Source organism: Rhinolophus sinicus, linkage group LG06 (assembly GCF_036562045.2).
Source record: "Rhinolophus sinicus isolate RSC01 linkage group LG06, ASM3656204v1, whole genome shotgun sequence".
Lineage (NCBI taxonomy): Eukaryota > Metazoa > Chordata > Mammalia > Chiroptera > Rhinolophidae > Rhinolophus > Rhinolophus sinicus.
In genome coordinates this window covers 115,064,194-115,088,764 of record NC_133756.1, presented here as the reverse complement: position 1 = coordinate 115,088,764, position 24,571 = coordinate 115,064,194, and the positions used below count along the sequence as shown (strand labels likewise).

Here is a 24,571-nt window from a genome sequence, read left to right as displayed (position 1 = left end):
GCTTTCCGAGGATGCTGGGCCTGATCCAAAGCTTAGGTTCAAAGGAGGAGGCTGGTGGGGTGGCCTGAGCCCAACTGGCCTGTGTCACCCAAGAAGACTATGTTGTCCCTAAAAGCACACATTCAGGGAAGAGAACAGGAAGGCTCCAACTGGAGAATTAACATTTACTAAGCTCCTACTATGTCCCATGCACCCTACCAGGTACTTTGCCGATATTACCTCCTATAACCCGCACAACAAAACGCCAAATTAGTTGCAAGCCTCTACATGAGGAAACTGCGGCGTAGGGAAGTTATGGGACTTCACCCCAACGTTCCAGCAAAGAGTCCAGGCTCAGACCAAGCTAATCTGACGGATTCTCCAGCCTGTACTCTCTCCCCCTGGACCCTCCCTAAGAGCGGTACATGCAGTATGAAAAGGTCTTCATAAAATATTCAGCTTCATTTGTAGCTGCTGTCACGTCCAAGCCAGATCTGAACGCTTACTCAGGGCATTTTCTTGCAAAGGAGCTGCATGGAGACACGTGTCCAATTCATACTTAACAAGTCAGGGAAACAGGGCCTGCTGTTGGCCTGCTCCAGCTTTGGGGACAAGTCTAAGCACTTGCGCAGAGCAGTAGGCACAGAGACTGTTAAGTGGGGCGCCACAGCCAAACCTACTGCTTCCAGGAGCTGAGGGTGTTAGAGTCTCTTTTCGAAGCTGTCCTTACCACCCTCAGTCAACCTGGGAATGGGGTTCTTTTTCTGCTTGTCTACTTCATGCCAGGCTCTGTGCTAGAGGCTTGGTTAATGTCATTCCATTTCATTCTGAAAGCAGGTGTTATTACTCTATATTAGAGGAAGGAACTACCACAGAGGTTGTTTCATCTGCCAAAGGTCATGCAAGCTCGCACAGTGGATCCCAGCCAGGGACAGCAAGGGATTATCTAGGCCCTGGTGCCCAAACTGGAATGCCTGGGCTAGGGATGGCTCAGCCAGGATGTAAACTCAGGTCCGTCTGACTCTTAAATTCATGATATCTGGTAACACTCTTAACTCTATCATAAGTGCCGTGAGGTGGGAGTGGCCTCTCCAGCCCTTCTGTCCTGACTGACACCTACTCCAGGCGGAGCTCACTCAGCAAACTCTTGCTGACTGATTAATTGGTATACTTAACAATGGTGCTGAAGAGCAAGAGGAGCAGCCCCACCAAAGAGACTGGCCACTCTTTAATTGAATCTTTAAAGAGGACAGTGAGTCTGCCTTCCCACCCCCTGCTGGAAGCTTCTCCTCAATATCCCGACAGCTCCCGCTTGCACTCTTCCCATGATGGGGAGCTCACTCCCCTCACAGGAAGTCCAGTGCTTGGTAGGATATTCTGCCCGACGCGAAACTGCAGGCAGCTCTCCCAGCCACACCCACCTTGGCCTCGGGAGCCCTTGGGGAAAGACTGCTGGGCAGCTCCTAAGAGACCAAACTCAAAGGCCTGGTCATATTCTCCTGATTCCTGGAATGGTAAAGTAGAAGAACACAGACTTGGAGCCAGAAAGATCCAGATTCAAATCCTGACTCCATTGTTCATATAGCTGGTGATGGAGCATCATAAGAATACTCAGTATGAGTTGCTATGTTCAGCACACATTAGTCAGCACATAGTAGGGCTCAAACGGCCTAACTATCTTAGCTGGCAGGGTCTGTTCATGTGAACCTGACTCCCGCCTCTGGCATGCGCTCTCTGGCATCTGTTGGTCTTCCCCACATCACATACTCTCTTTGCCCTCTGCCTGCCTATCTCTGGGGTCCACTTCTGAACAAGTGAATTTAATTCCATGATTATTAAGGGATGGGAAACTGAGATGGTTGACAACAAATCAAGAAATGACAACCATGAGAGTTACCATGGCAACACTTTAACTTGACAAGTTCCAGGAATGTGCTGTAAATTTTAGGTATACACACACACACATCACTAAATGTGGGGGCATTAGAAACCTGCTTTGATGCCTGAGACCATCACCCAAACTTGATGTAAAATGAATTCCCCCACTCTAATTCCCACCTTAAGGGGTAGGTTACAGAGGGAAATTCTCCTTCTAGAAACCCAAATTAATTCTTGCTACGAGGCCTCATTCATCAGTGTAGGCCAGTATCGGGAAAGGCTAAACATCTTCTATTAAAAGTTTTGGCTGAAAATTCAGAGACATCTGAAGATGGTGCCCATGTGGCTCCTGCCACAAAGCAAACGGGGCAAGTCCCCCGCCCTCTGTTCCCCATGAGCTAATTATACATCGCTCTTGGGGAGGGACATTTGCTTATGGGCAGATGGATCTGTGCAGGATCCCTAGCTTCCTGATTCACTGGGAGTGACCTTGGGGTGATGGCGTGACCTTGGGCAAGACGTCTAACTTCTCTGAGCCCCATTTCCTCCTCTGGGAAATGGGGAAAACAAGACATTTGCTTATGGGCAGATGGATCTGTGCAGGATCCCTAGCTTCCTGATTCACTGGGAGTGACCTTGGGGTGATGGCGTGACCTTGGGCAAGACGTCTAACTTCTCTGAGCCCCATTTCCTCCTCTGGGAAATGGGGAAAACAAGACCTCAGCTTGTTGTGAGGACTCCGTGAGGTGCTGTAGGCTAAATGCAGCGGATGAGTCCACAAAGACTGAGAGCATTTTATTGGCAGACACTCCTCTAGGAACGGGGGTTACCTCAGTCAACAAAGGACAAAGAACATCGCGTGGTGGAGATGTACAAGTCATGCGAGAGTCAACAGACAAATGACAATAGCCAGACCATACATGAAAACAGAACTCTGACTCCCACGCTCTGCAGCAACCAGCCCAAATGGTCAATAACCTGCCAGCTTTCCTCATTTTTGCCCCCACTTTCACCTCAGAACCAATGAGAGACCGTCAGATACGCTTCCCAAACCAAGCACGTAAGAAGCTGCTGCTTGTTATCCTGCCTCCAGCTTCCTTGGGTCAACAGCTTCCAAGGCAAGGCAGCCCTAAAGCCTTCCCTCTCTTCACTGGGAAGCTTCCCCACGCCCCGCCTGCCTTGGAGTCTCACCAAAGGCAAGCGATGGTGGCTGACTCCCACTATGGCAAGCTCCTAATAGCCTCTTCTTGCTCTCACTTGGGTGGTCTCTTCTCTCTTTTTTTTTTATTGCCACAGTCAATAATCATAATAGAGAATTTATATAGCAAGTTCTGCCTTTGACCTGCCCTTAACACAGCAGACAGTGTGATCTTGTTAAAATCATAAAACCTAGTATTTAACACCGTGGAAAGAATATATATAGTAGACTAAGAGAAGTCTGGAACACTGGAGGCGGGGAAGAGGCGTTACCCATGTAATAGGATTGCCAGGGTGCGCTTTGTTGAGATGTGACATTGGGCAAAGACTTGGAGGTGGGCAGCTAGCCATGTAGATGTCCCGGGGAAGAACATTCCAGGCAGAGGAATGCCCTGAGGCAGGAGTAGGCCTGACATGTTCCAACAGGCATAGGAGGTGAGGGACAAAGGGCAGGAAGTGAGGTCCGCAGTGTAGGGCAGGCCTGGTGGTGCAGGAGGGCTTTGTAGGTCCCGTGAGGACTACGAGCTCTGTCTGAGGCAAATGGGGAACCGTACAGAGTTTTGAACCAAGGAGTGACATGTTCTGATTTATGTATTAACAGGATCTGGCTGCTGTGTTCAGAATAAACTGCAAGAGGACAGAGACAGAGCAGGGAGCCCAGTGAGGAAAGCCACTGAAATCATCCAGGTGAGAAAGCAGTGGGGCTTTGAGGAAGGTGGTCCAAGTGCCGATGGCGAGAAATACTCAGGGTCCAGATGTATTTGGACTATGAGCCTAAAGTGTGGGAGACACTGAGTACTTTTCTTCTCCTTTCCCCTCTTTCATCAAAAGTACAGACATCTCCACAGATCTAGGAAGCAAAACGTGATCTAGGTGAACCCTAATGGCCTAATGACCACCTCACCCAGTGTGACACAGTTCAACACACACTCGTGAGAACCTGGGGCACCAGTGGGGGATGTCTGCTCTGGGCTTCCCTAGTGATATCCTGGTATTCCTGGTAAGTGACAACTCCCCACATAAAATGGGAATGATGATAACTTCCCTGATCTAACTCCCACCAGATTTGAGGAAATTTGGATCAATCTTTCTGCAGGGCCATTGAGCAATACATAATCAAAAACCCTGAAAAGCTGCATAATCTTGACCTAGCAGATTTTAATTTTTCAAGTTAAAAAAAATGGGCTGAAGGAAATAGGTAAATACATAAAAATGTTGATCTCCCCATTATTTACAGTGGTGAAAAATTGAAAACAATAGGAATTGATTAAACAAATAATGATATATCCTTATGATGGAATACTACATAGCTATGAAAAGTCGTGATGGAGGAAAAATGTAATGGCCTGGGGAGATAATCACAACAGGCTAAGGTTACAGAACAATGTGTACGATCTGCTCCCAAATGGTGGGGAGAGGAGAGAGTAAAACTGTATGTAGAACCAACACTGGAGAGAAAATGTTAAGGGAACTACGTCTATGTGGCAGGACTGATTATGAGTTATCTTCATTTGTTCTCTGGGTTATCTTAGGTTTTCTAAATTTTCTACTGATGGTGTAATGACAAAAAACATATTAAATACAAACATGATAAATGTTATACATTTTTCAAATACTCATCCTAGTAATAAATATTGCTACCTATTCCACAACGTTCCATGAGACTTAATGAGTCTGAGGACGTGAAAGAAGCCTGGCGAGTACAACGTAATACCGGGAACTGGAAATTTTCTGTGGCACTATGATAACGGCCACTCCTATGTACTATGTCTACTGCCACACTGCAGCTGCCACCATCGAGGCCACCACAATACTGACAAAGGTGCACAAAACAGACCCACTACATTAGCTCTATGACACTCCACATCTGGTACCCCTGAACTTGGGGAGAAGGAGGGAGCAGGAAGATCAGGGTTTTAAAACCTTTGGGCCTTGAATCAGTAGCATCAGCCTTTCCTAGGAGCTTGTTAGAAATACAGACTCTCAGGCGCACCCTCCTACCCACTGAATCAGAACTTGCATTTTAACCAGTCCTAGGCAGCGCCTAGGCACCTTAAGTTTAAAAAGTCCTCTCCAGAACATAACACTTCTCCCCACTTTGAGATGAACTTGAGGTGCTCAAAAAAAAAAAAAAAAAAAAAAGCAGTCAACTGAGTAGATAGAAGGTTTTCTCAAGCAGATACTATCTAAAATCACCCGAACCATCCAGACGTGCAAAGCCTCCAGGTCCTTCAATGTCAAGTCTCCGGCATTAGCTCGAGAAAGCTACTACCATCTGATAAGCCTTTTGTAGGAAGTGGACAGAGATCAGGCATTCCTCTCCTACCTGGGAATTCCTGAAGCCTCACTGGCTGGGTGGATGGTTGGGCGTGAATGGTTAACAGTGCTCTACCCAGAAGTGAACATAAAAAGAGCAAAACCAGGTCCAAGGAATATGACGACATCTCCAGGCAAGAGACAGGCCTTTCCAGCACTCAAAATGCAACTGGGTTGGAATGAGGAGACAGGTTGAGTAGGAAGGACAATTTCCAGACCCAGATACCCCCATTTGCCAGAAGGCAGGGAGGGGGTGGGAAAGAAGCCTTGACTACTATATTAGTAATCCCATGACTCAAATAAATTAGGTCACCCACCTCATGAATAAATTACTAGATATGGGATCCCTTTATGCTTTTTTGAAGAACGGAGGGAACACACCTTTAATGAGGCTCTACTTCTATGCATCATTTCTCAGTCCTGGCTGCACCTTACCATTCCCAGGGAGCTTTATGGAGTTCTGATGCCTGGTTCTGTTCTGCTCTTTACTGAGTTCCCAGGTGATTCTAATACATAGCCAGGGTTGGGATCCACTGTGGGGGCAGTGTGCTGGAACTCAAAATCTAGCACCTGACAGCAGCTCAGAGACGCAGGCAGAGAGCATCATGACCAAGCTGGTGCAGGGTGGCAAAGGAAAAGAATCAGAGCCAGGACCTGCTGGCCGAGATCTAGAGCCCTTTGGCTTTTCCACTTGCACAGGCACCACCATTTTCAGAAGGCAGGGGTGCCAGACGTCCTCTCAGTCCTGGAAGACGCTCCTTTAGACCCTCCCAGATTCCCCTCCACACTTAGGTCCATCACTGCACTGTGCTGATAGTTCAGTTCACTCCTGGAGTGCAGGGGCAAAGAGATAAGAGGACAAATAGCAACGCCAGGAGCTACCATCCACATAGAAGGCATTGCCTGTTAGGCGCTGTGCAAGTGACCTCACGAATCCCACACAACCCTTTGAGGTGGATACTTCTATTTTCCATTTCATACATTAAAAAAAACAATGATTTATTTTTTTACTTACATGTTCTGAATTTCAGAACATGTAAGTAACTAATTCAGAACATGTAAGTAACTTGCTTGAATTCACGCAGGTGACAAAGCAGAGCACTCAACCCAAAATCTGCTGGCGTTTTCCACTCTTACATGGCCTTAGAAATCATTTGCGTTTTCATTTACCTGCATGTGCCAGATGTTCTCCTGACGTGCACACTTAATCCTCATGTGTGAGATGGGATCAGTTGCTTTTGGAGTCTCGAAATGAGGACACTGAGACACAGAAGGGTTGCCCAGGGTTACATGGCAGGGAGGTGAGCATCAGGGTCTGAAACCAATTCTTGCAGGCTCCAAAGCTGATGTTTTCACTCCTATTTCATGCTGCTCAGTCTGAATCACCTCAAAGTGCATGCAGAAATGGACTTAAACAGCCATAAAGGGGAATTCAGGTTGGACATTAGGAAGTACGTCTTGGCCGGCCTTGAAGGCAGACAAACACTGGATTGGATAAGCCAGAAAGAAATCCCACAATTGCTGGAAAGGGCAGATGAGGAGCAGCTGGGAGTCTCTGAGCACACAACATAGCAGACAGAGCACGGGGTGTGTCCACCTTGAAGGCCAGGATCTACTCTTTCCAATGTCCAACCTTCAGTCCTGCTTCAGCAATGCTTGCTTTGAAAACATATTTGGGATTTAATAGTATACATAGTGTTTAGTATTTTTAAAAAACATTAAGTTTTATTGTGGCCTTTTCCATGTCACAAAAACATGTTTTCAAAAACATTTAATCTTTTCTAATACCCCACTGTTTGGCTCTGCCATACTTTTTTTGTCCAATCCAATTATCTATCTTTTTTCCCCCACTATTATAAATAACACTACAATGAACATTTTTATTCTTACAAAATTTTCTTCCTATCTCTGATTCTTCTTTTTTGGCTAGATTCCTAGCATGGGAATACTGGACTACAGGGAGTGTTTCTAGTGATTGCTGCATTGCTTTCCTAAAAGGGTGTATTAATTTGCATTTCTACCAGCAGCAAAGGAAGAGTACCTCTCTCCCAGCACCCTCTCCAGAATCCAACGTTGTCTTAGATATGATCTTGGCTAATAAAGACACTGAAAAATAGTGGCATGAATCTGAGAAGAGGCACAGAGTGCTTGAATAACCTACCTCCAATCACACAACCCGTATGTGGCTGAACCAGGATTTAAACTCAAGTTATTTGGCTCCAGTAGTTAGGTAGGTCCCTAACCAGGGTACTTAGCCACAGCAAGGTTTATGTAATGGCTCTCACATGTCACCTATTGTCTTAGGGCATTTTACAGGAGATTTCCACAAGGGCAGGGATCTTTGCATTTGTCTTTAATTATCCCAAGCTTCTAGACCAATATTTTCCAACAGAATTTTCTGCAATGATGGAAATGTTCTATACCTGTATTCTCTGACAGGGTAGGCACTACCCTTTATCGAGCATTTGAAATCTGCTAGTGCAACTGAGAAAATGAAGTCTTAATTTTAATTTTAATTAGATGTCTTTTAAATTGTGACTAGTGACTTCCCCATTGCAGAGCATAGCTCTAGAATATCTAGCACATCACTGCATAAATATTCATTAAGTAACAAACATATAATCTCCTCATTTCACCTACCTCTACCATACTTCCTGAAAGGCAAGATTTTGCCTCTTCCACCCTCATCTTCACGTGTCTACTTGTTCTCTTGAAGGCAGGGTTAATGTTATTTATCTGCCATGTGGGGGTGATGTGAAGATCAGCTAATTAATGTTTGCAAAGAGCTGCACTGCTAACCGGTTCCCAGGATAATTGCACTTTAATAAAACGTTTAAATGGCCAATTCTCATCCTGAGGCCAAAGCCGGACTGGGTTTATTTAGCAAAAGGTTGGTTCTCTGACTCAACGCTGAACTGGATCCTTCCACTGTGGACTCCATCAACACAAACTCCTTTCATTTGAAAGGTTCCACCGATCAGAAGATATTGGCATTTACCTTCGCAATGGTTTTGATGTCACAGCTTGATGAGTAAATTAATAATACCAACAAGACTGGGGAGGGCGGATATTTAACCAACTTGAACAAATTGCTTTTAAGCTCTTAAGCACTTTAATTGCTTGCATGATAATGATGCAAATTTTTAAATGTCTTGATTCACTCTCAAAGCAGGCCCAGGAAAAGGACCTTTAAAGGGAAACACTTTTCTAAGCACTCAGTTTTTATTACGCAGCATTCTAAAAAGCTACAAAATGGCCATTCTAGGAAAAACAAGGGTTTAGGAGCCAGAGAGGCCTATGATCAAATGCTAGTCCGAGGTGTGTGACCCTGGGCAAATGGCTTGCCTCACTGAGCCTCAATTTTCCTCATCTAGAACATGGGATAACAGCAGCTACCGGACACACAGAAGGCACTTAGTACCTGTTTGTTTTTCTCTTGCCCCATTCTTCTACCTCCTCCCCCGACAACCATCAGAAGACAGGGTTGACTACGTCCCTCTCCACTGTCTTCTGAAATAAAGATGCCAATTCTCAAAATCCAAAAGGAAAGAATGGATACCTTCCTTTACAGTACCAATCTCCTACTCTAAGACAGCAACTCTTGACAGCGGGTGGCCATTTTATCACTTTCTGAAATAATGTCACAGTAGGAAGGAGCTTGAAACCTTGCACTCCACGTGCGTGCCAGGTACCAATCAGCATCGCACCACCTGGGAGCCTGTCAGAAATGCAGATTCTTGGGCCCCACTCCTGATCTATTGAATCAAAAGCTGCATTTTGACAAGATTCCTGGGTGATCCATGTGTGTGTGTACTCAAGTTTGAGAAGCATTACCTTACAAAGCATCAAATCCACACACTCCTCTGGCAACCTAATGTAATAGAGAGGGAAACATTCCAGGAAAGGACAAGTGTTTCACCCAAAGCCATAATGTATTCGCGGCAATCCTTTTGCTTGACTTTCCATGGATTCAAAGACCAGACTTTTAGAAATCAACAGTCATTCCACGGCAAGAAAATCAGCTCTTTAAGAGAAATGCATTCTTAAAACCTAATGTTCTAGAGGACTGCAATGATTAAACGATTGCATCTGTGGGCCCAGGCTGTAGGGCTACCAATCTGCAAAGCAAATGCAGGCAGGACTCTAGGGGACACCGAGCAGGAGGCCTTGCTCCACTGTTCCTGAGATCCTGCTACATTTATGTTGTTTCCTTTTGGTTTTCCAAATGAAAGAAAAGCCTTGATCTGATGTTCAGAACATGACAAAGGACAAAAACATTCCCTCACCTTCCCTAGTGAAACCAGAGTGGTGTCAGTATCAAAGGCAGCATCTAAACACTTGTCAGGAGTTCAAAGTCAGCCACCAGCAGAGTGGGTTTTCTCTATGGTGACCACACTGTCCCACAACCCTCCCGGTGACCTCTCTATCCCTTCTAAAGGAACCCCTGATGCCTCCTGCTGAGCGTGGGGCCACCTTGGAAACGGGAAGACTGGACTTCCTCCACTGGCTCCACTGAATTCTGTGTCAGATAACAAGTCATCTAACCACAGAGAACAAATGTTTTCTGGGTCACAGAAATCTGACACGTGAAAGAGCAAGAACGAGACTGACAAATACACATTCTGATTGAATTGGCCCAAGCAAGGATGGGACGAAAACCCAACTCCTTCCACTTTGGAAACAGCATGTAGGCTGTTAATTTCTTCTTCTTTTCTTTCTTTCTCTCTTTCTTTTTTTTTTTTTTTATTGTGCCCAGGGACCATGAAGAGAGACAGTTGGGCTGATTTCCCAGTAAAATGCCATGCAGCAGGTGGGGATAAGGTTGCTGTGGGCTAGTCTCAACTGTTTCCTTTGTAAGATTTTTCTACCGTGTTTCCCCGAAAATAAGATCTAGATGGACAATCAGCTCTAATGCGTCTTTTGGAGCAAAAATTAATGTAAGACTCAGTATTATATTATATTATACCCGGTTTTACATTATATTATATTATGTATTATATTATATTATATTATATTATATTATATTATATTATACCCGGTCTTATATTATATAAGCCCGGTCTTATATTATAGTAAAATAAGACCGGGTCTTATATTATAGTAAAATAAGACCAGGTCTTATATTAATTTTTGCTCCACAAGACAGAGCTTATTGTCTGTCTAGGTCTTATTTTCGGGGAAACATGGTAGGTGTCTAGTGTAAGGACTCTGAACCATAGGACAAGAAACGGGGTAGGAGGGAGGAATCCACTGGCTCAGCAAATACAGATCCACTCACTTCTGTGAGGAACTGTTTGCCATGCACCATGGAGCCAGCCCCACCTACAACGCAGAGGAACATATTTACATATTTAAACTCTATTGCAGGCTGAAGCTCTACAGAGAGATGATTCAAGTCAGCCAGGGAAGAAAAATGTTCTTGGAAAAAGGATTTGCCTATCAGTTTAGCAGAACAGCTCAAAGTTATGCAAATCCCCTGCTTGAGGTCTGATTGTTACCCCTACCTCCCTCTACTACCTGGGCTCCAAGCCTGTAAGGGATTGCAACACAAACAGCCATATTCTGGTTCAAAAGATGAAGCAGAAATCACGGGGGACCCTACTGCTGCTCAAGAGGTCTTAGCATGGCATCTGCCTTTGACCCTACAACACCTGCTTTCTAGGAATTTATCTTAAGGAAATATGAAACATGCAGTGTGTACAAGGATAGTTACTGCAACTTTGTTATCATAATACAACACTAAAAATAAAAAGTCAAAATTTGGGTACCATTTAAATAAACCATGCCATATTAAAACATTGGGGTTTTACATAGCCATTAAAAATGTTGCCATAGGAGGAAAAGTTGTGACATGGAAAGACCTATCATTAGATGACAATAAGCATTCAAAATATTACAACTATGGTCTTATTTTTCTACATTCTTAAAAGTCACAAGGTAAAACCCAAAATGTGGTGAAACTTATTTTCTTTTTGCTTTTCTTTATATTATCTTACTTTGCTACAGTGAACATATATTACTCTGTAATTAGATATAATTGGCATTATATCTAATATAATTTGGTAATTAGATATAATAAAAACAAAAGTTGGAAAAATAAAACTGTGACAAAGTAATAAATATAAAACCCACAAAGGACTAAGCATCTACATTTATACTGTTTCACTAGAAGCTTTCCTTAAGGAAAACTGTAAGTTCAGAGATCCATGTATCTTGGTTTCCTTGGAAGTGAGGCATGTTTTACTTTCACAGTGGCCCCCATAGTAGTCTATAGGTGCAAAGCAAAGATGGAGTGATTCAGCTTTCAGTTACAATAAGCCAGGCTGATAGATCATATAAGAAGGCAGGTCAAAATCAGCTACTTAGATCTGGAATTGATGTTGCTTTACCCTGCTAGGCTTTTGGAATTAAATCTGCAAGGAGGTGATTTAAATCCCATTGTTCTTTGTTTCACTTTTTAGATTCATGGATGAGGGAGGAGGTACTGGGACAAGAACACCAGAAGGCTTGCGGTGCAGGCACAACAGCTGTTCGTTAGAACCAGAGAGGACCCAGGTGAGGATTCGTACCATGTGCTTATTCCATCTTTTTCCTTCAACTTCCAAGACAGTTAACGACTGTGAGTGGTCATCCTGAGTCCCTTGCTTGCATTGCCCAACAGTCTTTATCTTAAATGCCTAATCACCTTCTTTCCCATATTTGTAACTTTTGATCTAGAATACCAGGTTATGTAACACACCAATCTGTCCAAGCATGTAATTCTGTTAGGAAAAAAAAAAAAAAAGACTCAATGAGGGAGAAATTCTAACAAAAGTGGAAATGACTTTTCTAAGAAAAGAGAAGATATTTTTGTTTCAAGCATTTGAGCTGGTTTTAAATAGACTGTGGATGCAGTGCTGCTGGTTCTTTGGGGACTGTTGATTTCCAGGTCCAACCCCTACCCACCAAATGCACAATGTTAGAAAGGATTGAAGGAGGTGGGAGGGAATGATCCTTTGTGAATGGCCTACCGTGTGTCAAAGGTTTACTGCACGTTAATCCCTACAGTTCTGTAAACTAGACAATATCTTCCATACGTACAGGACAGAAATGAAGTTCCAAAGGTAACTTGCCCAAGGCAACGCAACCATAATTCCCACCCAGTAAATTAAGGGGTTAAAGTCACATCCCATAAACTTACTCCCACAAAACAGCAGGGGTGAGATTATACCTCAAAAAGGAGAGCCTTGGAGATCCCAGTCACCCACTACTTCAATACCCCATCTTCTACTGGGGGTGGGGAGCTCACTACCTCATATTCCAGATCATTCCATTCGCTGTGGAACTGTCCTCTGATAGTTCTTCAGGGTGAGTACTGGTTCTGCCCCCTGAAGCCCGCAGTGGGCAACGCTGGTCCTTCCCCAACAGTCCATAGGTTGTTTTATTGGCTTACTGCCCTCATTCTACCCCATCCCCAAAGAAAGGCCTTGATAAGAACAGGACCCGGGCAGATAAATCCAAAATATCTCTCTCCAAAACCGAACCTCTCCATTCCTGACAACTTCCCTACCCCGGAGGATGGTGAATTCACAGGTTAAGCGGACTCTGCCCCACTGACTTTAAGATACATGCTGGGAATAAAACCTTCCAAGAATTAGCTTCCTAAAACCATCGAGCATCTATGTCCTTAGTCTTGCCTGAAGAACCCTGGGAGCGTTCAATTCCCCAAACATTCATAAGGACCTACTGCAGGCAAGGCACCAAGAGAAGACACTCGTTCACCCCAGGAAATCAGCTCCGACTGGTCCAGCACCACTAGGTGGAAGGACTTCCCGTCATTACCCTCCCCAGAGAAAACAGATCTTTCTCATCATTCCCTTATAACGCCTACAAAGAGGGGAATCCGTTTTTCTACTGTGTCTGGCTTTGCCGCACACCTCCCTCCCCAGGACACACGGGGACGGACACACACACACACACACACACACACACACACTTTCAACGCCACCACCTGTGAAAACATCCCTCCTAACTTTGGCGAGGAGAGCTCCTGGGCAAAGCTGAGCCGCAGGGCGCCCGGGGCGCGCCTGGGATCCAGAGAACGCGGAGCAGCCCGGGAGAGGGGTGGGAGGCGCAACCGGGACCCCGCGCGGCGCGGCGCAGCGCTGGGGGCTAGAACGCAGCCTGGAACAAGGCGGCCTGGGCTCGCGTTTCCCGCCCAGGCCCCGCCCACCTAGCAGCCTGGCTCGCGCTGATTGCAGCTCTGTCCGCCCAGGAGCCCGAATCCGACGGCACCCTCCGGACGCCGGCAGAAAGCGCGAGGGGGCTCGGCGGGTGCAGCTGACACCGAAACTCCGGAGACGGCCCGAGGCCGGCGAGGAGGAAGGCTGCACCCGGCCCATGCCGAAGAGGGGGAGCGGGAATGAGCCGCCCCTTCGCGCGGGGAAACAGGTTGCTGCTGAGCCCCGTCCCCTCCCCACAGCCGCCGGCCGCGACCCGATTCTCGCCCTGGGCGCCCTCCTCCTTCCCGGACCTCCGCGGCGGAGCCGGAGCCCTTCAGGCAGCCAGGTTAAAGGCGCCATCGGCAAGGTCAAGGCGCGGCCGGCCACCACCTGGGGATTTTTCCCAGCAGAGCACGAGCTTTGCAATCGCATTGTTAAGGATCATGGCAGCGGCAGGAAATCCAAAGGGCCCCACAGGTCTGCGAGAGAGAGGATTTATTTTACAGCGCGGAACACTCACACGGAACCCAGATTTCAGGGGGGAGAGAATGTGGGGTTTCAGGACCCTGGAATGTGGCAAAAACAAAACAATCCCCACCCAAGCACACCACCACCTCCCGACTGCGGGGGGAAGGGACTTGAGGGGCCACTGTGCCCCAGACTTCAGCGTTCCGCATGTCTGTTAGGTCTGGGTGGCTTATCCCTCTACAGGCGAAAAACAAGGTTTCAAAACACTCTACTACTGTTGGTTCCTCTATCGAAAACCATCAGCGTGGCTACAGGCTGCGGCGGTGAAGGGAAGCAGCGAAATGGGGAGAGAATAAACGCAACAGAAGCAAACTGCCTTCCGCGTAGGAGAAAAGCTAGGGAGAAGGAAGCCATACTCCGCACCCATCCCCATTAGCGCCGGCTGGCCCAGGAAACCAGAAATAGGTGCATAATGGTGGCCGACCTGGCAGAGGCCAGTATGCTCCTTCCGAACCTCCCGTCAGAGTGGGCCAGGATGGCTGATGCCTGGCATTTCCAAAGGGGACCAGGCATCGCAGGCAGGTTTCAAACACGTGAAGGGCACTGGGTGTGAAAGATGGCGGGGGGGAGGGGGGCAAAGAAGGGGGACTTTGAGGTTTCCCAGGACACAAAGTCAGTTTCCTAAAACAGCATTCCCTGCAAGTCCAGCGAACATCCCTTTGGGCTCTGAGGATTCAGTGGACCCTGAGTTCTGACCGGTTTTTTCTCTATGATCAACCCCGGATACTCTACCCAGTCCCTGCATCGATAACCGGTTCTGTGGGGACAGTAGCATCAGCACCCAACGCCCATGGTAGAAGTGGGCGCCGCCTTGATGTGAGGCGGCTCCCTGCTCTCCGGTCCCGGGGTGGGAGCGCCCCGGTACTTACATTCCCTAAGCAGGCAAACTTTCAGGCTTGTCTTTCGCGAACCGGCTGCTCGTATCATGCTTCTGGGTAATCATTCAGGCCGTTTATATAACTGCCAGAGAAGCCAGTCGGCTGATCTCCCTGCGTGCGCGGCCGCACAGCTCAGCACATGGGCACCCCCTGCGCCCCCGCGCTCGGATCCCGAGCGTGCCCCACCGCGGCCTTCTACAAAGCAGCAGGGCGATTTCGTGGGCTAGTCAAACACCAAGAGGGCACGCAGAATCCGGCAAAACCCAAGCTGCCTCTCTACGCCGCTTTCGCTGCATCGGTGGCTTATGGATAACTGCATGTCTACGAACCTTTTCGCCTGGGCTGGGAGGTAGGAGGGGGTTAGGGACCAGGCGGGGATTGGCGCGGTTCTTGAAGAGGTACCGTACCCAACTGAGTAATATAATAATACCCTCGGCCACATGGACCAGGGTGCACAAATCGCCTTAATTTCTCGCCCTGAAAGGGGAGCCAATTTCCAAAGTTAGTGACCACGCAGTTGAATTTCCAGTACTTTCCAACCTAGCCTAGGTGGGGGCAGGGCTGAGAAGCGGCCAGCAAAGCCCACCCTACCGCCCGCCAACGAGGACTCACCAGTTGAACCTCCCCTCGCCCCAGTAGTTAGCTGTGTATTCCCTGGTTGCGTACACACACACACACACACACACACACACACACTCATCCCGCGATACCACCTTCCCGTCTGCTCCTCCAATATAAAGACTGTATTTTTAAATCTCGAGGAAAATGACTAAGAAGCTCGGTGATCACATTTCAACGCGGAGCACATTTCCCGAAGCCGGGGGTACGAGTAGTCACACACACACTCACACCCGGAGAGCTCTGAGCGTCCACCCGGCGGCCACAGCCTCAACTCGCTCAGAAGGGAACGTAAACACCGCTGCAAGGCGGCGGGCGAGGAGAGGCGAGCGCCGCACCCGCTGCGGAGGGTGCGGGGCTGGGATCTTGTCTACCGGTTTTCCGCTCGAACCACGGCGCACGCGGGGCCACTGCAGCCGGCGCTCACCCCGCAGGGCAGGCTGCAACGTCTGAAGCCCGGCGCCGCCTCGCGGGATCTTCCAGCGCCCGCCAGGGTGTTTGGGTCGTCAGGTCTGCAGAGCGGCTGCAGGGCACTAGGGTTGGAAGGGGATCCCGGCGAGGCCGACGAACCCGGGGAGCGCCGATTCTCTCGCACCCTCGGTCCCGAGTCCCCCGCCCGCGCCGAGCTCCCTGATCTCCCCTCACACTCGCTCCCCGGCTCCAGTCCGCGGTAGGCTCCGGGGGCTGCAGCGTCGGAGACTCGGGGTTCCAGACTGGCTCGCGTCGCCGGCAACCCACGCCCCAGCCTCCTTCCCTTCCACCCCTAGTGCGGGCCGGGGGGAGCAGGCGAGCGTTCCCCGGAACCTCGGGCATCCGCGGAAACTGCCCCGACCCTGCCACAGCTAGTGAGCGCAGAGAAGCGAGAGAGCCGGCGAGGCGCCGCCGCGGTCCCCAAGGCGCTTTTCGTAGAGCGGATCACGCTGCCTTACCGTGGCTGCAGACTGCCACCGCCCGGGAAGCGGGGAAGAGGGCGGCAGGGAAGCAAGGCGACGCGCTGGTAGCTCCTCTCGCACTCGGAGGCGCGGTTCCTCCGCTCCGCGAGCCCGAACTGGGTGCCCAGGAAGGAGCAGGTCCCGGCTCTGGGCTCAGCTCCAGTGAGACCAACAATAGCTCCCGCGGGGAGCGGAGCACCAACGAGCCTCCAGCAGCGCGCGCACGCCGGGCTCCCGCTCCCGGCCGTTCCCGGCCGGCGTCCCTGCCAACACTGCTGCCCCACATGAAACAGCTGCAATCCCGAGGCTTCTGGGGGGGTGGGGCGGGTGTGTGCGCGCGCGTGTGTGTGAGTGTGTGTGTTTAATAGCTTCCCTCCTCTTCTTCTCCTCCCTGCCTGTTCGCCTGCCTGCCTCCGTCCCCCACCCTCGCTCTCTTACACACAGACAGAGAGGGCGAGCGAGAGAGACACACACACACTCACACACACACGCTCACGCACACGCAGGTTACATGAATGGGAGGCGGGAGCCAATCCTACGCGGCTGGGTGAGCCGCGGCGCACAGGCTCTGGGAGCAGGGCCGCACCACGACGCCGGGGGGCGCCACGCAGGTGATGCGCCTCCTCCCGCGGCCACTCACCAGCCTCTGGGCTCACCCGAGTCTCTGCTCTCGCCAATACCTTTCTCGCGCCTCCCCCTTTCCCTCCTTCTTCTCCGCTTCTTTCTCTACTCTTTTCTTTTCTTTTCTTTCTCGAATTCTCCAAGTTCTCTCAGTTCAGTATTTTTCTCGGCCTCCTCTTACCGTCCTTGCTTGCTTTCTCGCCCCCTTTCTCAAACTTTCTCTTTCCTTATCCCGACTTTCTCTGCTTCCCCTCCTCTTGCCTTTTGTTCTCTTTCCCCCCTCTTTGGTTTTCTCTCCCGTCTCTCTGTAGCATTGTCTCGTCTCCTCTCCCTTCCCCCTTCACTTGCTCCCGGGTCTCTCTCGGGTGCGTGGCCTCCCTCCCTGCCTACCCCCTGATGTTATTTCACACACACACACACACACACACACACACACACACACACACACACAACACTTTGCCAGGGACGATCTCTTGCGTTGCTGCTGCAGCAGAGCCAGAGTTAATTAAGAGCTGAGAACCTGAGTTCCTTCTTCAGGCATACAGGATACCCAAAGAAAAGCTCTCTTTCCTTTGACAACTTCTCCTAAACCATGGTAACAGCTAGTGAGTCGTGATAACAATCATTTAAAAAAATAACTGCAGTGAACAGGGTCTAAGAGATGTGTGTCCTTCCAATGTCTAGATTGTGATCGCCAGCGCACTTCCAAGAGGACAGTTTTATATGATGATGGGAGAGGCAGCTTGGTACAGTGGCTACTCTGGCAAGCGCTTTGGAAAAAGACTGGAGAAATTCCCACCCCCTGATCTTCTGCATGCTAGCCGTGTGACAGTGCAAACCATTACCCCTTACCCAGCCTGTTTCCTAATATGTAAAATGAAAAGAGAAAACAAAGAAAGAACTGGGCATATAGGAGATGCTCAACTAATGTTAGTTTATTTCCCTGCCAACCCTTTAAAAAAAAACTCCCTACATGATCTTCTGCTACATTATATCTCCATGATCTAAAGTGCTTAATGACAGAGAAAATATGACAATACAAATTTCATATACATATGAAATAAGGTCTAGGATATTTTTCAAAACCCTATTGTGTGGTCAGGAGACTGTCTAGCCAGTTGCCATCCTCTGATTACAGAGGCAACAGAGAGATTATAAACATGAGGTGCTACAACACCCCTTTAACATCTAACTAAGGCATGCCAGAAAGGCAGGGATGGGGTAAGGGTGGGTGGGAAGTTTCCATGTACTCTGTCCGGTCTATTTTTAAAATCGTCATAACTGAACACTGACCAGTGACAAAGCCTCTAAGACTAACTAAAATGTCATGTTTCTGCCTTTGGATAGCATTTATCAATTTTGTGTCCTCACTGCAGACATCAAATGCTGGGCATAAGCTGTGATTGGCAGTCAGATTCAATCCTTCAACAAGTATTTGTTGACCACCTACTCTGTGGTTAGCACTGTCATTGGATCTGGACATTGGATCAGTGGTGAGGCCAACAGTCTCTGCCTTTGTGAGTATATAATGCAGTAGACATGTCTGATGAATGTGTAATAGGAAAATGAGTCATATATACCTTGAGAAATGCTATTCAAAATATGCTATTCAAAATATTTCAAAATATGAGGTTCATGTCAGAGGGGATAAGAAAGGGATCCTTGAGAGTAAAAATTCTGGAATCCACTGTTCATCCACGCACTTCATTTGACCAATGAGAAGACGGAAGCCCAAATGCTAAAATAAATGTAGTGGGTGAAAGTATAATGAGAAACAAGGTATTTTGCAGTCTCAAAGATTCTTTGCAATTTCAAAGGAAAAATAGTGACTTTACAGTTCAAAAATCTGGCCAACTCCACTTTCATCAGGTAATTAATAAATCAGCATTACTGTGAATATGACAAATAGACATGTACCTCCTGATACGATGCACTGAGAAAGACATAATATTATTTTTGTGGTATTCCTGACAAAATGAATAGACTGTATCTAATCATGAGGAAACATCAGACAAACCTAAACTGAGGACCATTCAATGAAATAACTGTTATGGACTCTGCAAAAATCCTGAAGTCATGAAAAACAGACTCCAGAACAGTTCCAGATTAAAGGAATGGTTTACAAGTAGTTGTCATGGCAATAAATGCAACATGTGGTCCTGGATTGAGACATTAAGAGGATAATTGATAAAATTAAAATAAGGTCTGTACGTTAGATAATAGCATATATCATTACCTTATTTTGATCATTACCATGGTTATGTAGGAGATTAGTCTTGTTTTTAGGAACTATACATCTGACGTATTTAGAGGTTAAAAAAAAGATGAACAAAGCCCAACCCCCACCGTCAAGGAGAGGCACAGTGTGGTGAGTTTCTTCCTGAGGAACAGGCAGAGTGTGAACACAGAAGGATGCCCAGTCAAAACCTTAAGGGGAAGACTTCCTATAGGAGGTGGCATTTAAGCTGAGTTTTTAAGGCAAGGGAGTTAGCTAGTCCATGAAGGGAGGGGAATTGCTTTTTAAATAGATTTAACAGTATAAGGACATGGACAAAGCATTATGGCTGCAGAGTTGACATGTGAAGGAAGTGCCTGGGTGGAGTCTAGAGCAGGAGGTAGGGTTGGATCTTGATAGGGCCTGAAAAAAACTCAGGATCTCAAACATCCCGGAAGCTCAGGTACTGAGTGGGGGTGGGGAGCAGAAACTTATTAAAGGCTTTAAAGCAGAGGAGGCAGGGGATCTTACAAGGTATTTGAAAAAGAAGATCTGGCAGCAGTCTGGAGAAATGGATTAAAGAGAGTGGCTTGGGAAGACCAAGATGCTTAGTTAGGTCCTTTAGGTAAACTAAAGGCAATTGCAGTGAGAATGGAAAAGGGAGGAGAGACTTGAGAGAGATCAAAGATGTAAAGTGAACAGATTTTGGTGACTGGTTGGTGGGGGTAGGCAAGGAGAAGTCCAAAGTGACTCCTAATTCTCAAGCTTGGGTATCTGGGTGGAGGGTGCCACTATTCACTTGGATGTCAAGAGAATTCAGGAGGAAATGGTTTTAGAGGAGAAAGTGAGGTCAGTTGTTACCATATTGTAATCTATCTCTACAGCTAGCTGGAGAGTCTCTGTATGGCCAGTCTGTGCCATAGGAAACACTGCTGTAATATTCAGCCTAAGACCCTCCTAACAGCCAGCCCCATGTATTACCCAGGAAACAAAGAAACAACAACAAAATAGTAGATTGGTTATGGTAGCAGTACATTATTTATGATAATGGGGAAAAAAATTGAAACAGCCTAAAGGGTCAAGTAGGATAAGTAAATTGTGACAGCCTTGCTGGAATATTATGCAAACTCTAAAGTTTTTCTCGTTTTTTTTTTGAAGAGTTTTTCAGTCCATGGAAAAATGCCAATGTTACCACGTTAACAAAATTTTTTTTAAAGCAGACTTCAAAATTGTTAACTACGTAAAAATTCTCATGGAGAATAATCTGGGGGAAAAAAGCCAAAGATTAACGATGGTTGCCTCTGAATGATAGCATTATGAGTAAGCTATATTTTCTTCTTCATGCTTTTTTCATACTTTCTAACTTTCCCACATTGAACATTCATTACTTTCATAACAAAAATTAAAAGCTGTCATTAAAAAAGACCAAAAATTGAAATGACGCCCCCCCACACACTCCTCTTTCACTTTATCCCTTTTCAATCTACCCTTCCCACTCCCCCTTAAGACTAACCACCTTTTAAGCTTTATCTTTGAGAGTGAAATAAGAAGGCATTTAACAAATCAGGAGAAATTATTAGCTGGGCTGGAGAGGAGGAGAAGGTGTTCTTATGTAGGCAGATAGGTTGTTAGAGCTGTTGAAACTGTATATATTAATGTTTGCACTGCCCTTATTGATTCTGTGATATGTTACAAGAAAAGGAAAACCTATAGTGGGGCCATGAAAATGTGAGTCTTTAAAGGGCAAGTTTTAATTAGGAAATGTGTTTATTTGCAAAAACACTTGAGTCCGGCAGTTACTGTAAAATTGTTTCAGAGAGCTGGTATTTCAGGCAAGGAGACATGTAGGGGCAAGGGACAATGCTTTGTGGCTGTTGTCTGATATGACATAAGTATGCAAGCTGGTTACATAGGAATTGAACACCCACTGATAAGCGCAATCAGATGCTCACAATTGGAGGGTAGAGGGGGTGATTGCAGGCCAGTGGATGTTCTCATTCCTTAGAGAGGTTGCTGTAAATGGCTCTCTGGTAAGGCTTCCTCAGCATCAGTGAGTTTTCATCTCCCAGAAATATTTACTACGTATGTGGATAGGCCAACCTAATAATAACACCTTACAGAGGCATAGCCCTTTCACCTTTTCGAATCCCCCCATATCTGCTGATTGACCCTCACCTTGTACCTACCCTTGCTGGGTTCCTTTTTTCCCCAGTTTACATGGGAGGAACAGGGACCCAGAGGGGCAGAGCAGTGGCAGGAACCAAAGGAAGAACAGTAGACATTTTTGGAAAGCCTTCTATGGCGCTCTGGAACCTTCACGGATATTATCTCATCAAATCTTTAAGACAACTTGGGAGGGAGGGTGAGTACACTGAGGCTTCTGTGATTCTGGCTCAACAGAATCAGAATTGGAACCTGGTTCTCCAAAATTCCCAAGACAGTGCTTTTCCCCATTTTTTCAAGCTAAGAGGTGAGGCCAGTTATTATTCTCTGGCAGGTTAGTCAGCTCAACCTATGAGCTATCTTTCTGTCTTGTGGGAATTCAAAGCTGGTACTGGGGTAAACAATGACTTTAGAATGTGTCTGCTAGAGAAGAAGAGGAAAGCCTCTGCTTGGATTCACTGTAAGTTTTCTCTTTTAGAGAAATGGCGGGATCTTGTCTCTCTCTGCCCCCACTCCAATGACCAGCCAAGTATTTGGCACTCAGAGGTTCTTAGTAAATATTCCCTCACTGAGTGAAGAAACCAGGGCCACTAACAAGATAGCTACGTAGCATGTACTGAGCACCGTGCCCAGGACTAAGCAAAGGGCACTGCCTCATTTAAATTGCAGAGCAACACCATGTGATAAATATGATTATTACCTCTATTCCATCGGTGAGAAAACCGAGACTTACAAAAGATGAGCAATTTGTCCAAGGTCACATGACTAATAAATGGCAAAGCGAGATTCCAGCTTGTATTGTTCTGTGTTCAGGTTCTTAGCCACCACACCGTATTAGATGGGTGGATGGACAGAATTAACGATACTGGCAGTGAAGTGCGCTCTCCGTGAACTTCAGTCCACTTTGAAGATATGGTTAATCTTGTCTAGATAGAGTAGGCCATGCCATTACTCTCCACGATTACAGCCTGTTTATGCCCTTCCTCACCTGTTTCACAAGCTGAAATTATTTGTGTATGCATTTGTTTCACTTTTTATTAAAAAAAACAAAAACATTTGCCCAACCTGCAGCATAGTTCCCATGAGTATCTTGGTCACTGCTGGGATCCGCAGTATGTAACACAGTGCCTGACACAAAGTCAACATACAATGAATATTTGTGAAATGATTGGATGAATGTGGGCTCCCAACCCTCCTAAGTATGTGTGCATGCACTTGTGGAAGATGGGTGTTTGACACACGGTTACCCCATCCCCTGCCACACGATGCTCTCCGCCTGTGAGGGCCTGGTGGTTTGGGTAATGGGGCTAAGATTCAAGTGAGTATATAATGGTTCTGATTGCTCCTCCACTGACATTGGTTCCCAGCTAGCAGGGAAAACACTGATCAGAAAACAGCAGCATCTGTTGGGGTCAAAGGTGACGAGCTGGCAAAATGCCAAGGTGGAAGCATCCTCTCTGATTAGGTCAGCACCCTTTTCACAGCAGAGAGGTGCTCTATCGCTGACATTGCTTACACAACACTTTCTTTCCAAGGGATGGTGGCAATGGTCTATCTCCTCAAAAGGAGCTCTCCTAAAGCTTTCCTCCTGCATGCTTAATGACATGTGATACATAGTTTCCCAAAACCATGCATCTTAGCAGAAGCCTCCTTTTTGCCCGGTTTTTGTCTTATGTCTTCTTACAATTTGCCTAACAGGCTTCTTTGCGACTAGTGAGGATTTGCCTTTTTCATGATAGGTAGATCAGGTGGCAGAGACCGGTCTTCTACAAAGCTACACCAAATTCATTCCTAGGCCTGGAAGTCTGTAGCCTTTCTTATGACTGCATTTTGATCCAGAGGGTCATGGGTCCAGAAATCATCAAGAATGTAACAAATGAAGAAAAAGGGGACCACAAAGACCTCCACTAAATTACCAAAGCCTCTATAGGGTGATTCCAATGATTGTCATGCCAGACACTGACCTAATGCTTTACACATATTCATACATTTCATCCTTCTAACAACCCTATTAAAAAAATTCTGTTATGATTCCCAAATCAGATTGTCATACAATATTTCTAGACCTTATCAGCCTGTGGGTCAGAAGAAGTAACATTAATATTCATTCCCAAATAGCACATACTGTTCTCTTCTGTATAATACTTTTTCCATTATACAATATATCTCGGGATTAAGTGCCTCCTCATTCTTTTTTATGGTTGAATACTATTTCATTATATGGATGTACCATTTGAATTCAGCCACAGGCATCACAGTGATTATACTATATTCATTTAAATAAATCTCTATCAACTAACTTAAGACGAGGCATATAGTTGCTACTCAAAATTGTTAAATAAGGCTATTAAATTATCACCATCAAGTCTGTTGACTTTTAAAAATAAGCAACCCAGAGGATGTTGAGGTTTCACATCAGTTGGGAAAGAATGAACATTTCAATTAACAGTGTAACTGGAAAGCCATTTGATGGGGGATGGTAGTTAATTCCTGTCCCTTATGGAATCCCTTTAAACTTTTCACACTAAACGTAAAAAAATGAAAATTCTAGAATAAAACATAGACGACAATGTACATGATTCAGGAGGTAAAGAAAGAAGACTGGTTTAAGTGTGATGTAAAAAGGAAAAAAATCATAAAGGAAAATGTCAAAAATTTGATATCAAAATTTTGAAATGTTTGTATATTTATAAAAACCAAGACAAAAATCAAAAGAACAACAAAATGTTGGGAAACATTTAAAACATACATGAAAAGTGCTATTATCCTTAATATTTAATGAGGATTTATAAATATGTAAGAAAAAGTCTTCTCAATAGAAAAGTAGACAAAAGACATAAAAAGCTAATTTACTAAAAAGTACAAAGCTAAATATATGGTAGATATGTAACTCACTCATAACTCCAAGAAATGAAAGATACAATAATAGAGTTTTGTTTTTTTACTTATCAAATGCGAAATGTATCAGAGAAAAATGACATAACAAGAAAACAGTTACTCTCCCTATATTGCCAATTGGCACCTTTCTGAAAGAGAATTTAGTGA

At 46.1% G+C, this 24,571-nt stretch overlaps 1 protein-coding gene across 14 annotated transcripts in view; it reads right to left on the bottom strand.

Moving 5' to 3' along the window:
* TENM4 (teneurin transmembrane protein 4) overlaps nt 1-24,571 on the bottom strand; it is a 972,743-nt gene that overhangs the window by 702,758 nt on the left and 245,414 nt on the right. For 9 of the 14 annotated variants that reach the window (XM_074335699.1, XM_019726370.2, XM_074335692.1 and 6 more), the window contains exon 1: nt 16,525-17,126. The exons of 1 other annotated variant lie outside the window; for it this stretch is intronic. The gene's annotated coding sequence lies outside the window, so the exon portion shown is untranslated. Of the gene's footprint in view, nt 1-14,968; nt 15,303-15,826; nt 15,934-16,524; nt 17,127-24,571 lie in introns of those variants that run through there. 4 more of the 14 variants (XM_074335701.1, XM_074335703.1, XM_074335695.1 and 1 more) reach the window with 4 other exon arrangements.